We start from the raw sequence: 15,859 nt of genomic DNA on the forward strand, positions 1-15,859 counted from the left end.
TACCTGCACACAGTTTGGAAACTGTCCCAAGACAATAAGAATTAAGGAATTTGTTGTGCTCATCTTTTTATTTCTCATTTCTCAGGAGTCCTGTGACGCTCAGTGTTCTGTGTCCCAAAACCATTGTTTCATATATTTTGTCTTTGTGTGTGTTTTTTTTAAGCTTGTTTCAGACAGGAGCGTAAATTCAGTCCTTATGATTCCATCCTGGCTGGAAGCAGAAGTCTCATGGTGTGGTTTTCATCAATCAAAATACAGAGAAAAAACAAAAACAAAAGGCTATTTATATTGTTAAGAGGCTTAAAAATAGTAATCTTGAATTGTTTGAATAAGTTCTATCAATCTAGCTTACACCCTTACATATATCTATGAATTTAGTTCAGAAAAACACTTATATTTAAAGCTGTTATAGTAATGTTTATCATAAAGGTTTGATTATAGCCCTACAATGTCTTATAGTTTAAACTTCAACCATTCTTTCTTTCCACTCTTATATTAATTCCTGGCCTTCAACTTTTGTGTGAATTGGGTTCCAATACATCTTTCCAACACAAACCATGATGTTCTATGTACACTTATTTTTTCTCTCTCACAGTAGGTGATCTCTTACTTACTTTCATATTTCCCCGGGTCTTTCATCTACCATTTCCTCACCCTTCTTGTTTGTTAAGACATATTTTTGTTCAGTCCTTCCACTAACTCAACAGAAGCACTAAAAAAAAAAAAAAAATCAATATTTCTTATCTGAAAATGTTGACCAATCACCAATTTTCAGAACAAAAATTAAACAATTGTGAGAAAGAGAACACCTGCCTAGTTAGCTGAATCAGTCTGATAAACCCCAGCAAGGCACAAGGCAGGAGAGATCAATGTTAGTTTGCCTTTACTTTCTGGTTGATGATAATTCATGTGAGTGAAGTCAGATTATTTCTGAAATAACTAATTTATAAATTGGGTCAATTAAACATTGTAGGAATTTGGAGAGTATTTTGCTTGGCCTGATGTTGGGTTATGTTTTTCAAATTTCCCTTTAAGGAAGAAGAAGTCCCTCTAAAAACAAAAACAAAACAAAGCACAGAGAACAGAAATTAATTAGGCATTAGTACCCAGAACTTGCATAAAATGAATTAAATAAAAACATACATATTGAATAATGTTAGCAACCAGAAAAGTCAGATTTATCATTACTTCAAAGGAACAAGTACAACTAAAGATGAGATTGAAAATTAAGTTTAAAATCAATAAAAAACAAGATGGTTGTATATACTAAAAACAAAAAAGATGTGAATGAAGCCAGAGACTCCTGATAATATTTATTATGTGTATGTGTCAAACACCTGTAACTCATTTGATCAGGTGTTGAACTTTGTGGCGCTTGAGTGAAAAGAAAAATCTTTGTAGAAAATCTTATAAAATTACAAAAGCCCTAGAACTACTAAGTGAGGTTAGCAATATATTACAGGATAGAAGATTAATATATAGTTAATATAAAATTAATAATATATCTATATACTATCAATGAATAATCAGAAATTTATATCTAAAAATCAATGCCATTTTTAATAGTATCGAAAAAAAGGAACAACTTAAGGATAAATCTGACAGAAGATGTGTAAAAGCTGTACAATGAAAACTATAATACACAGTATAGATAAATTAGAGAAAACCTAACTTAACAGAAAGAATAACTGGATGACTATTGTTAAGATGCCAACTATTTCCAAATTAGTCCATATATGCAGTGTAATATCAGTCAAAATCCCAGCAAGCCTTTCTTACAGAAATTGGGAAACTGATTCAAAAGTTCACCGGAAACACAAAGATCCTAGAACAGTCAAAGCAACTTTGATTTTTAAAAAGAACAAAATTGGAGAATTAGCCTGACTTTATTTTGAGAATTATCATAAAGCTACCATAATCAAAACAGTGTGGTATTGGCATCAAGATAGACAAATAGATCAATGGATCAGAGTAGAGTCCAGAAATAGATCCACACATACGTAGACAACTGATTTTGAAAAAAGGGGAAATACAAGAGCCTGTTTTTCCACCAAACAATAAACTGGAAAGAACCAAAAAACAACAATAACAACAACATCCCCAAAAAACAACAACAACAACAAAAATGGTGAATAGGAAAAATCTGTGGAGAAATGACAGTCTTTCCAAAGTATGGTATTGGAACAATTGGATATTCATAAGCAAAAAATAAACTTTAATCCATATCACACCATCACACCCTATGCAAATACATCAAAATGGATCATAGTCTTAAATGTGAAAAGAAAACTATAAAACTTCTAGAAGTAAACATAAGAGAAAATCTGTGGGACCTTGGGTTTGGCAAAGATTTCTCAGATATGATACCAAAACATAATCTATAAAGGGAAAAAAAATAAATCAGACTTCAACAAAAGTGAAAAAAAAAGTCAGTTCTTTAAAAGACATTGTTAAGAAGTGAAAAGATAACCCATAGACTGAGAGAAACTATTTGCAAAGCATATATCTGCTAAAGAACTAGAATTCAGGATGCATATATATCTTACAAAGGTCTAAAACTCTATAGTAAGATAAAAAACAACCTAATTAAGAAATACACAAAAGATTTAAACAGACATTTAACTACAGATTTATGGTGGCCCATAGGCACTTGGAAAGATGCTGAACATCATTAGTCATTAAAAAATAAAAAAAAACACTAATGCTTAATTATTTACCACTACTCACTTTATGGATGGTTAAAATTAAGCACTGACCATACCAAGGACTGGCAAAGATGTAAGTAATTGAAACTCATACATGGTGGTGGAAATGCAAGATGGTATATATAGCTACTTTGGAAAATAGTTTGACACTTTCTAGTCCAGACTAGACCTACTATATGTCCCGGCTGTTCTACTCCAAAGTCATGACCCAATAGGAAAAAAAAAAAGTATGCCTATATGGAGATCTGTGCATGGGTATTCACAGCAGTTTTATTTGTATTAATGGCTACTAACAGGTAAATGAATAAGAAATTCTGATATATCTATATACTGGAATACTTCACAGGAATAAAAGAAAGCAACTACTACATATGAATCTCAAAATTTACCATGAGTCTCAAAATAATCATGTTGCATGAAATATGCAATATCAAAAAATATACTGTGAGATCCCATTTATATAAAATTCTAGGAAAATGTATAATGACAGAAAGCAGATGAATAATTGACTAGGGATATAAGGAGAATTACAAATGCTCATAAAGAGACTTTGGGAATATTGGACATGTTCACTATCTCAATTGTAGTCATAGTTTTGCAGCTGTATGCATAAGTTGAAACCTGCCAAATTGTACACTTGAGATGTGAGCAGTTACTTGTGTATCAATTGTATCTCAATAAAGCTGTTAAATATCTTTTTTAAATCTTGTGATTTGGAAGAGTTTATAGGGTGACTAGATATAATTCCATACACTGGGGTTAAGAAAAGCTAACATGACATCATGATATGATGAAGCCAAAGGTAAGGTTAATATAGAAATCTTTACCATAAAATCCTCTATTCTTTCTCAAGATGAGTACACCTAATATGGAAGAAATGAACACAATCAGTTAAAAGATTCTTACTGCATGTATGATTACCATAAATCAGTTAAGATAAATCCAACTTTTCCTGCTAGAGTGTTTTTCAACAATTTCAATAGTGTCAAAAAGAGTTTATGTAATGTGTTATACTGTCAACAATAGCTTAATTTCTATAAAAGTATATAATGTAATATAAATATATATATATATATATATATATATATATAGTATGTTCTTACAATACCGTTTAGTGCAATTTAGAGGCATCATCAATTCCACAGAGGACATTTTACAATGAACTAAAGGATGCAATGTACACGTTCTACATCCACATGAGATGGGGTGGGGGTGAGAAGCTTCAAGGAATGCATGACTTGACTCATTCAGGGAATAATATTAGTACATTATTACTTGATATAAATCTTGCAATAATAATTAGATATCATATAAATTAGGTTGTAAGTGATCATATAAAATAACTCAATAAATTTCCCTCCAACAAAAATTTAAAGCCATATAACTTTGCCAAGTTGCCAAGATAAAGGTTTTGCAAAAATATTTACAGGTAATGAAATAAGGTGATTTTACTAGAGTTTTTCTAGTTACAAGTCAATTAAATGATTACCTATCATTTATAGCATACAAAATAAAAATTTGGTTTTATTATTGTGCTGTCCTTATTAAATTATTTCTTGCTACAATTAGGTAATTATAAAATTGTGCCAATTTTTGTTATTTTTATTCTAAAACCACAATATTTACACTTAGAGGACTATTTCTTTGCTTTTTTTTTAAGATTTATTTATCCATTTTTTTAGAGAGAGGAGAGGGCATGAGCAAGAAGGGCAGAGGGAAAGGAAGAGAGAGAGAATCTCAAGCAGACTCTGAGCTGAGCATGGAGCCCAACGCAGGGCTTGATCTCACAACCCTGAGATCACAACCCCAGCCAAAACCAAGAGTTGGATGCTTAATGGACTGTACCACCCAGGTGACCCAAGACTATCCTTTTTCTATTGTTGAGGACTTCCAATCCATTCTACTAAACTTGTGGTTTACAGACAAAGAAATGCATATTTTTATGGGAGAATAAAACAAAAAAACAAACAAAAAACCATTTCTAATGGTTTTGATTCAGCATCAGTGCACAAATGTCTCTAGATTAACACCAGGTCATCCATAAGGAACTTAAGTAATTTAGATTAAGAAATCCATATGGTCAAATAGTGAGAAAAAATAATGAAAATTGTAAACTATATTTGTTCTTAACACATATATTTTGCTGTGATCAATAGTATAATCAGAGTGAATTGTTGATGATCTCGCCTGAAGCCTGAAGATTCTAATATAAAATACCGACTGTCCTGTATACTTTCATTTCCACTAAGCTAATTAGTTTTGTATTGTAAGAGGAAGTAGCAAATATATATTTATTTATTTATTTTTTGATTTTTTTTTTAAAGATTTTATTTATTTGAGAGAGAGAGAGAGCACATGAGAGGGGGGAGGGTTAGAGGGAGAAGCAGACTCCCCGCTGAGCAGGGACCCTGATGCGGGACTCGATCCAGGGACTCCAGGATCATGACCTGAGCCGAAGGCAGTTGCTTAACCAACTGAGCCACCCAGGCGCCCGCAAATATATATTTAAATTTTAATATTGATGCAACTTTTACTCAGGGTTTAATTTCAACAATGATATTGGTATGAGACGATCTGAAATGCAAAATCATCTGATCCTATTTATGAGATATTCTTATGAAAATTAACTGAGAAGCTCAAGTTTTCCTGTTTCTTAGAGTTAGGATAGTTTGTGTCAAATAAAGGTGAATATAACCAGTGAGACAATGTTATGACTAACCAGAGGGGTCAAGAGACCCATTGTGACAGTCACATGAGGGTTTCTGTAGAGGATGATCATGTTTGTATAATTTGCCAAAGACCTCTCCCAGGACACGATCTATACTTTGCTCTGGTCTTCTGAGGAAAACTCAAAATGCTTACCCTGACAAAAGGGAGATTCAAGCTGACTCTTTCCTCCATTTTCAATCTGCTTCTTGGCTTTTAACCAAACTGATACTAGCTTGGTGCTTATAATTTACATAGCACCCCAGGATCCCAGATTTTATAAAATGGATTCTTAAAACTTCACCAGCATAAGTGAAACATTGAATGGCTTTTTAAAGTCTGTTAGATCATCTTTGTCTGAAGTCATCTTTGCTTTGAATCAAATGCCTTAGATTCATTCACTTGTTTCCCTCTGGGGACACATACATATATTTAGTTAGCTGTGTATGAAGTTGTTTACCATAAAAGGTTATTTCTACACCAAATTTCCCATTTCACTTCAATGCTGTTTTATTTTAAATGGAAGAATTTTAATTTATTCATTTAAAATAGATCAAATTACAAAGTTTTCTATTCACTGCTTGATCTCATTTCAAACTTCTTAAATATTTTTTAATTACACTATTAGATAGTTTGTGAACAAATTCACCATCAGTACTGCCTGCAGATAATGAGTTAATATAGGAATGGAAAGTCCCACTGCGTTGGGATACTGTGACATCTTAATGCCAACCAAAATATATTGGCCACTCTGACCTTCAGGGTTCTTGCAGCATATGGAAAACTTGCAAATTTCCAACGCCGTGCCTAACTTAATAAAGACAGATTCAAAGAACAAAAAAAATAAAGAAGCCAGTCTATTTTCCAGTTCCTATGAATTTTATTATTCAAATGAATTTGATCAGAACTAGCAATAGTATTGACTCTTAATTAACTTTGAAAAACAATTTCTGTGAAGAAAATTTAAAAAACAGAAACAAAAAAATGAGGTTTACAAAGAAATCATACGTGGCTCCCACAAGGGAAAATAATTCACATCCTATAAACTTATTATTTTAGCCATCGACCGATATGGGGAAGTTGTTTTTTTCCTGATTTCCAGAGAAAAAAGAGAGAGAATATCTTAGATCATGTTTTAGACCATGATAGGCAATCTAAATTATTTCTCCTGCTCACAGGAGTTAAAATTTTGCTGTTGAATGATTATCAAATATGTGAACTGTTACATTTTAAGATATTTTTCACTAATTGGTTTATATATACATTATATGTCCTCAACTTGATTATAAATTCCTCACAGAAAAGTGTTCACTTCTCTTATAATTTTATAATTGCAGACCCATTTCCCTGATTGAAGCACAAATACCTCCTAAGCGTCCTCATCTGTTGTCTCTTTCACTCCAGGTTACATCAAAGCAGTTTTCCTAAAGTTGAGCTCTGATCCCATCTCTTCTGTATTCTGGGTGAAATAGGGAAGACCAAAAGGCCATCACCTAACTCAGAGGACTGCATAGGCTGCATGCCATTTCCCCACAGAGAGACTGTAGGCAAGGAATCAATACAGGTGACATCAGCCTAAATTCGCAGATACCTTGACAAATCTGTCACCTGTTTGAAGCGACCAAGCAGAGAATTAGTCACACACAGGGAACTCGTGCAGTAGGTACTTCAAGGAGCCTATAGAGGTATTTTTGATTCTAAGAACTTTAGAGCAAATTTCCCTCAGTTGTGTCCAGTTGTATTAGCTTGTATGATATCATATTAAGGGAAGCATGAGATTTTTCTACAGGTAGAGGATTCTTGTAATTGATTCTCTGTGGCTATGTAGCAGAGTTTGTGAGAGTGCATAGAACCCACAGTGAATTGGGACAGTATGCTTTAAAGCAGCCTCCTGACAGTCTTCTCAAAAAATTTAAAATACCCTTAATTATCTAATGGATGATGGCTGATTTTTTTCACCCATTTTAAAAGTTTTATATGTCTTGCACCATAACTCTAAATGTGTGTTATGATTTAGTCAAGCTGAAGAATTAGTGCTCCTGATATAGTCTCTGATATTTACTATCACCACATATTCAAATACATGTTATATATACAAACTTTGGTACACCTCTTGAGGTGTACAACATATTTATTTATGACTCCAGAACAGTTTTTTCCTAACAGGGTACTGAAAAAATGAAGCACCACTGTTTTTTGTTTTTTTTTTTTTTTCAGTTCTCCCAAGGAAGTTACATAGTTAGTGTCATTCTAGATGCATAAAAGATGAGTTAATTTATTTTACACAATGGGTGCCTCGGGCATTAAGGAAATTCTGTTATGGAAACTCAGTTGACAAGGTCTGTTTTGAAACCAAATTAAATCCAACTTGAGCACCAATTTTCAAAAATAGAAGATAAATTCAAGGTCAGCTATTTCGACCCCCTTTTGATCTACACAAGAGGGTGGAGACACTATGGTTTATCAGATGTTGTCGCTGCTGCTGTAGTTTTCTCTGTGGTCCTACATATTGCTGCCAAAATGTGTGGTGCTGATGCTCCATCTGAAGTGAGTTTTTATTTTTTTAATTGTAGTACGAACACTAAACATGAGATCTACTCTTAAGAAAGTTTTAAGTGCACCGTACAGTATTGTTAACTATAGGCACAATGTTGTACAGCTGATCTCTAGAACTTGTTCATCTTGTACAGCTGAATCTAGACTTATTTACTCTTCCTCACAGCCTCTGGCAATCACTATTCTATTCCCTGTTTCTACGAGTTTGACTCTTAGATACTCCATATAAGTGCAATCAAGCAGTATTCATTTGTTACAAATAACCCCATTAAAAAATAGCAAAAACTTCAGTAGATATTTCTCCAGAGAAGACATACAAATGACCAACAAGCAGGGAAAGATGCTTAAGATCACTGTTAATCAGGGAAATGAAAATCAAAGCCACAGTGAGATACCACCTCACACCTACTAGGCTGGCTGTTATTAAAAAAGAAAAAAGGTAACAAGTGTTGGTGAATATGGTGATAAATTAGAACCTTTGTGCACTGTTGGTGGGAATGTAAAATGGTGCAACCACTAGGAGAAACAGTCAGAAGTTTCCTCAAAAAATTAAAAATAGAACTACCATATGATCCAGCAATCCCACTTCTGGGTACATGTTCAAAAGAATTGAAATGAGGATCTCGAGGACATTTCTGTTCTACGATATTCATTTCAGCATTATTGACAATAGCCAAGATATGGAAACACCTGAAATGTCCGTCAGAGGTTAAATGGATAAGGAAAATGTAGTATATACATACAATGGGATATTATTCAGCTTAAAAAAGAAGGGAATCTTGCCTTACGTGAAACATGGACGAACCTGGACGACATTGTGTTAAGTCAAAAAGCTGGTTACTGAAGTGAGTTTTAATTCCTGACATTTCAGCACCAGCCAGTGTGTTAGACAGGCTTCTCTGCTGCCTCTTGCAGAGTTCAGCTACAAGTGTTCCCCCCCTTCACCGCCCCCAAGGTGATGGTCCTTGCTGACCATTCACCAAAGGAATATCACATCCATCTCCTTAAAGATCTTCCTTAGAAGTGCTCTGTTCCATGATCCTCTGATAAACAAACAACTTGAAACCTTTGTCCTTGTTGGGCAGTAGAACTTCTTTCTTCCCTTCTAGGGTTTTTGGTTGGTCTAATAATTACATTGACACAGGACAGATCCACAGGAGAAAAACAAATTTAATTATATATGTATAGGAGCTCGTAGAAATGAGACTCAAAGAAGTGACTAGAGCAAGCAGATTTTATATCTTAGACAAAGAAATAATAAGTCTGTGAAGAATTGGCAAAACAAAGAAGTTTGGGCTTGGGGTAGTAAATTAGTGAAGAAGTAACAAGGTTTGCTCATACAGCCGTCTCAGCCTTAAATTCCCTATCTCTGGTGATAAGGATGTCTCTTTACCTCCTGGTATAGGGAGAGTACCTTTCATATAGGAAGTTTATTTCCTACTTTTAGGGGGACATAAGATGATTAGAGTGTCCTTCTCATACTGGCTGTTTCCCAAGTAACTTTAATTAAAGATAGTCAATATGCCAAAGTGACATATTTTGGATTGGTCTGCCCTAAACCCCATCATCCCATAGGATTCAATACCAAAGAAGAGGCACATTTCCTTCTCATTCAACAAAAAGCCTTATTTCCCTCCTCATTTCCATTTGCTTGATGGTTTCTTCCTTTTATGAACTTTAAAATCAGTAAGACTATTTAGGAATTGCCTTCAGGATCACGCACTAGGTCTTCACAATTTATCCCTTTTGGCTCTGAATCAAAAAAGCTGCTTACTCTCATGGTGGGGTATGAAATATTTTCAACTTGAGTAAATGCATCCTAAAGGGTAAGGGCTCTCTTTTATTCCATCTGTGGGTTTGCGTACAGCAAGAATCCTCAAACACTTTGCGTTGAACAAGTACATAAGAGATTGTAAAATACTTGATGATATCTAAAATAGAGTTCAGAGCTGATCTATTCCTTTAATCCACCAAGCTGGCCCCAGGTGCATGCTGAGGATTATCGCATTGAAAGCAGCTTATTTTTCACTTAAATTCAGAAATTCTGCTTGATCCCCTCTGATTTTAACTTCATCAGCTAACACGAAACTTGTTGCTCATTAGTTAGCCTTTGTTTTCACTTCACTCTGTATTTATAAAGTTTGGCTCCTTTTCCCGTCCTATTATTTATAATAGTTTAGAAAACACTTCTGGTATCCTAGGTTTCTTTGGTAAGCAGCCTTCCTGGTGTGATTAATTTGGGCCATGGTTTCTTTCTGGCGTTCACTCTTAAAGGGCAGTTCTATCCCCGTGTTTATTCTCAACCTTGAAACTGTTAAAAATCATTGGGTGATATTTGTTTGATATAGTTCACTGTTCATTTGACTTCAATTCTTTCAATGTCCTTTGCCTTTTGAAACAACAGACACATGTAGCTTTTTAAAATTCAGTCTGATAGTCTTTGGATAGTTTATTAAATTTATTGTGACATTTTTAGACGTATTTGGACTTGTTTCTACCATATGTTCTTCTATTTTTTCTTCTTTTGTTGTTTTCTTCTTTCAATCTTGCCCTCCTTTTTTGTTTTGATTTTCAAAGTATTATTTTTTGTTCATTATGTTTTTCCTTTTATTCTTGTAGAGAAGTATGTTCTTCAGGTCTATAATTTTAATAATGACTTTAATAGTAATATTAACTTAATAGAGTCCGAAGTTAATCAGCATCTTTAACTTCTGTCTGAACAATAAAAATATAAATTTAATAACATAAAATATATAATGAATAAAATAATTACAATTGCCATACAATTTTTATTTTTTCACTGTTCAGCATTATAGTTCTGTTCTGTTTTCAACCCAGCAACCAGATATTGTTAATATTGATTTATACTGTAAATATCAGCTCAGTTTCACTCTTATTATTTACAATATTTATAGTTACCTTTCATTCTTAAATTTTCACTCTTTCATCTGAGAACAGTTTTTATCTTCCTAAATATATTCCTTAGAATTTTCTTTATTGTATGTCTTTGGTGGTATAGTCAGTTTTTCTTCTGAGATGGGCTCTTAGTTCATCCTATTTCTTGAAATATAATTTCACTATTGTCTTAGATTGAGTTGGCCAAAAAACAAATTTCGATACACAGATAAGCATGCAGTGGAATTAGTACAAATTTTGGGATTAACACCTGTGGAAGGGAAGGGAAGAAAATGGAATCAGGGAGTAGGAGAAGTAAAGCTTCAGTGGAAGCTTATAGGAAGTTCAGATGATGGAATGTCCCTTCAGAGCTATTTCTAGTTGGGCCAGGGTACCAAGCCTTTGAACCTGGGCATTGATTAGTTGCTAGCTGTGGTCTGCATGATGAAGAAGCTGTGCCCTCAGTAAAGCAGCTTTTGCCAGCTCAGACTACTCCCAAAGGGGGCTAAGTGTTCAGAGGTGTCTTCCAGACATTCTCAGGAGTTGATGTAATAAATCCTTTGTTCCCAAAGAGAGATCTTAGCAATTCATTTCTGTTATTCCCTCATGACTATGCAGAGAATTTCATATTGATGGTTATTTTCTATCATCACATAAAACTATGTGATAGTTGTTTGTTTGGAATCTTGGAACAATGAATCCATTGTATTCTGCCTTCTGTTGTTGCTGTTGAGAAAAAAGTTATCAGTCTAATTGTTTTATTCTAGATGATTTACTGTCCATTTCTGGTTACATTTAAAATACCTTTCTCTTTCTCTTTCTCTCAGAGCAGCTTTCTTCTTTATGTCTGTGTTCTGCAGATGAAGTGACTGATTCAGCAGCAAGTCAAAGACTGAACTCAGCTCAGTTCTTCCAAAGACAGCACAGTCTCCTGGGTGCTCCTGCACACTGTCCTCACAAAGGCAGGCAGAGAAAGAGCTACCTCCTGCCATTCTGTATCAGGATGCTTTCTCTTGTGCATACAGAAACTCCTCTCAAATCGACCTAAATCACAGGACTTTTATTGGGCCCCATAATTATGGCCCGGATTCCATTGCTTTGGGATTCTCTTGATTTCTTCCTCCTCCTAGTATTTATTGGCTTTATCACTGGATAACTTCTTTTATGGTTGCAGGATGGCTACTGCAGCAACTCAGGAAACATGCTCCCACATCCATATCTAGGAAAAGGAGAAACTGTGACTTTCACAATTACCATGGCTTCACTGGCAAAAGTCTCTACACATTTTATTGGCTGGAAGTGGCTTAAACCAGTATATATATAAACCAGAGACAGGCTAGAAGAAATAATAGACTAATCAAGTCACACTACCGGGTAGAACAGTCAATTTTCAAAATTTCATTGTTGCTACATGATATAGAATGTGTGAAATGGAGCTTGAAATGTCCATTTCAATAAGCACAATGGGCTTCTACAGCATGAAGCAGGCACTCCTTGGCTGGTGTGCATAGTGTCTGATTCTGCTGTAAATATGGTGACTTCTTGGTAAAAGTGACATTTTCTATAGCTCAGAAGTCTTTAGCCTTGAGGTCATTTCCAAACGCAGAGATTTCCCTCTATGGACTACTGTCGTATTTGACCTAGGATTCATTAAGTATTTTTGTTAGTCAGACTCACTGAGAAGCCGTCAGCTCTTCTGGACCCATATTAACCACATCAAGAATTGTTTCCCTGTCTTATTTGTGAAGAAATAAATCTCACTTTCCAAATCAGGATCAAAGCAATTTAGGAAGTATCCATGTAATTAAATTCAACAAATATTTACTGAGTAACTTCTGAGTCTAAAACACATTGCTTTAACACTTGGTAATGACTTGGATATTCCTTTTGCATGGTGTTAATATATTTATATGCGCTTGTTGCACTTGCTGATTGCTTGCTCAGTAAATAGTTTCTTTCCCTCTTTTTTTTTTTTTGTATCTGTGTTTGAAGAATTCTGTATTTCAATCTAAATTTAATCAGGCTCAGAAAACACTCTTCCTCCTCAACAATATCCTTCACATAGTATTCTTCCTCTGACAAAAATGTAGAAATCTTACTGGGTGTACAGAAATGTAGCATTAGAGTGATTGGATGTACATTTAAGAAATGGGTTTCAGGGTGAGAATCATCCACCAAAACTTGTCCTTTACCCATCTCCTGTCACAGATTTAACATTTCTGCATGTGCTCTCCAAGCTTGATCCAGTCTTTGTGTGTCAATATCAATAGTATTTTCTTTTAAAAATAACCTAGAACCTGGGTGGCTCTGTCGGTTGAATGATGGACTCTTGATGTTGACTCAGGTCATGATCTCAGGAAGGTGAGATCAAGCCCCACGTAGAGCCCCTAGTCGGGCTCCACTTTCAGCTCAGAGTCTGCTTGTTCCTCTCCCTCTGCTCCCTTTCCCCTATCAAATAAATAAATAAAATTAAAAAAAATAACTTGGACCTTTTCTTTTTTCTTCCCGAGGCATATGAGTTAGTGCATTTTTGTATGTTAGTTATGTAAGAATCCTTGCTGCTCTTTTCTCTGCCATTTAGCCTAGGCCTGGCTTGGTATTTTGAGAAAGAAAAGGAATCTGAGATTTCATTTAGGATTCTAGAAGTAGAGATCTATAAGTCTTCATTGAGGGAATATACAAACCTAACATATTTTTGTTTTGTTGGGGGAGGATGCTTTATATATTTTTTATTTTTGTCCAAATATCCCTAAATATTGTTCAGCCCTTTAGAACAATAAATAATCAATGATGCCATCAAAACATTTAAAGCCTAACAAGTTAAATGTATTTTTTTTGCAGTTTTGACTTAGAGTCTCTGTAAAGCATAAAAACAATATATAATGGACAAAGAAATAAATAAAATATTTTATAATCTTAGAATATTTTCTATGGTATAAAAGCAGAGAATTTTCTCACTCTTTTTCAAGTTAATTTATGTTTCATAGATCTAAAGAGAAAAAGAAAACTTGAAACACTAATGAAAATTTTAAAAGTCCAGGAAAATAGTATATTTTATCAGTCTAGAGTTGCCCTGCTATGGTTTTAAAGAAATTATTCTCTTATTTTGCCTTAAATTGCATAAAAGTTGATTTGGCATTTGAATTTTAATAAATAAACTGGCTTCACAAATAAGAAATAATTTTAACAAATAGGATTTAAAATGTCAGATCCATTATAAGTTTAAATATTATCCTGAGGAATATGGAATAGATTCTTATAACACAAATGGGAGTAATTTATTTGAATTACTAATATAAATTCTTTACTTATTGTGAGCAAGGTATTATAGTAGGTTCTATACAGAGATTACCTAATTAAATCCTCTCCACAAGCTCATGAGGCAAGTATAATAATTCCTATTATTATAGCATTATTTAGATATATTCATCTTCTTAGGAAACATATATCCTTTTATACAGACAAAGGCTTTGTTGAGTTAATAATATGGTAAGTCAATGGTGTGGTAGCAAATAAGACCCTCCTCTATGATCATGCTAGAGGATGATAAATTTTCAATTCATAGATGACCTCTGGGCTTGACTGATTAGCGTATTGGAGTGGATGGTAAGAACGAATTTTCAGTAATCCATTCATGAAATGAGTTTAGCGTCTGTAGAGACAAATGGTTTTCAGAGAAAAGATTTAAGGGAGAAGAAGTAAGCCATCAAAGAGGCAATTTGAGTAAGATTTTTGTGTGTGCTATGTGTAACATGAACACAGTATCTTAAGTAAACCATGCAGTCTTTGTTAATGCATGGGTGAAGTGGGATCTATGGTGGGTAGAATAATAATAATATAAGCTGATATTTAGTGAATTCTTATTCTAAGCCAAATATATGGTCACATTTATTCCCCCCAAACAATATTTTAACAGTGCTATTGTTATCCCCCTTTAGACAAGGAAACTGATTCTTTGAGAGGTTTATTATGTACTTAAGATCATTGAGTTGGTAAGTGGTAGAGTGGGGATTTTAACCAATGCCCTATGACTCCTGAGATGATGTTCTTAATTAGTGGGCAATGCTGCTATTATGAGACCTGGTTAAAAATAAGATCTGTTCACACAATGCTGTCAAGACTGGTAGATCCTCTTTTTTTTTTTTTTTTTTTTACAGATAATGAAACTAAAGCTTACAGAGACAAAAAACTAGCAGAAGATTACTTATCTAATGCAGGGAAGGATCAGAATTTAATTCATTTCTAATTCAAATGCCCTGAAGTGTTCCACTCACCATATTTTAAATAAACATGTTCAATCTTTCTTAATGAGGCAACAGTTTAACTCCCTTTTAAAAAAGTGTTCATTGTAATTTTGGTTGATTTGGTCTGAGTTAATTTATAATAGTGCCTTTGGTAATGAGCCTAACTCCATTTCTGATATTTGATTGTTAACAGTCTTAAAGCTCCCCCCCCTTTCCTACCCCACATCTAGGTAAGCTGATAGAAAGCTGAGTTGCTACCTCCTTTGGTACCTGCAAGAAGGTCAAACCATGCACATGTGAGAACTTTCATCAAGCTAATCACCAGTGCCCACCATAAAAGCCAAGCTACTCTTCTTTCCCAGCTTTCTAAAGTCAATTTCTGACCAGCTTGAGAACCAGCATGACTCTCCACAACCAGCCTTTTAATGTTAGTAAGTAAAACTTCATATCTTTTGGTAAGTATGTATTTGTGGTGTCATAAGAATCAAAATTTAGATGAGGTCCATCTTGTCTCAACAGAATGACTGCAATACTTTCATTATATATATATATATATATATATATATATATATATTTAAAACACAGGGAGTAAAGGAATTTGCTGGAAAGTTATGCGGTGGTTCCTAATGGAAGGCTGGAAAACCAGGCTCAGAAACTGGGCAATGACCAAGAGCATGCAGGTAGCAGAGCCAGTATCATGCCTCAGGGACAGTCTGGTTAGGTTATTACTGCTGGTATTAATGCCACTGAGTA

This window comes from Zalophus californianus, chromosome 1 (genome assembly GCF_009762305.2).
Source record: "Zalophus californianus isolate mZalCal1 chromosome 1, mZalCal1.pri.v2, whole genome shotgun sequence".
NCBI lineage: Eukaryota > Metazoa > Chordata > Mammalia > Carnivora > Otariidae > Zalophus > Zalophus californianus.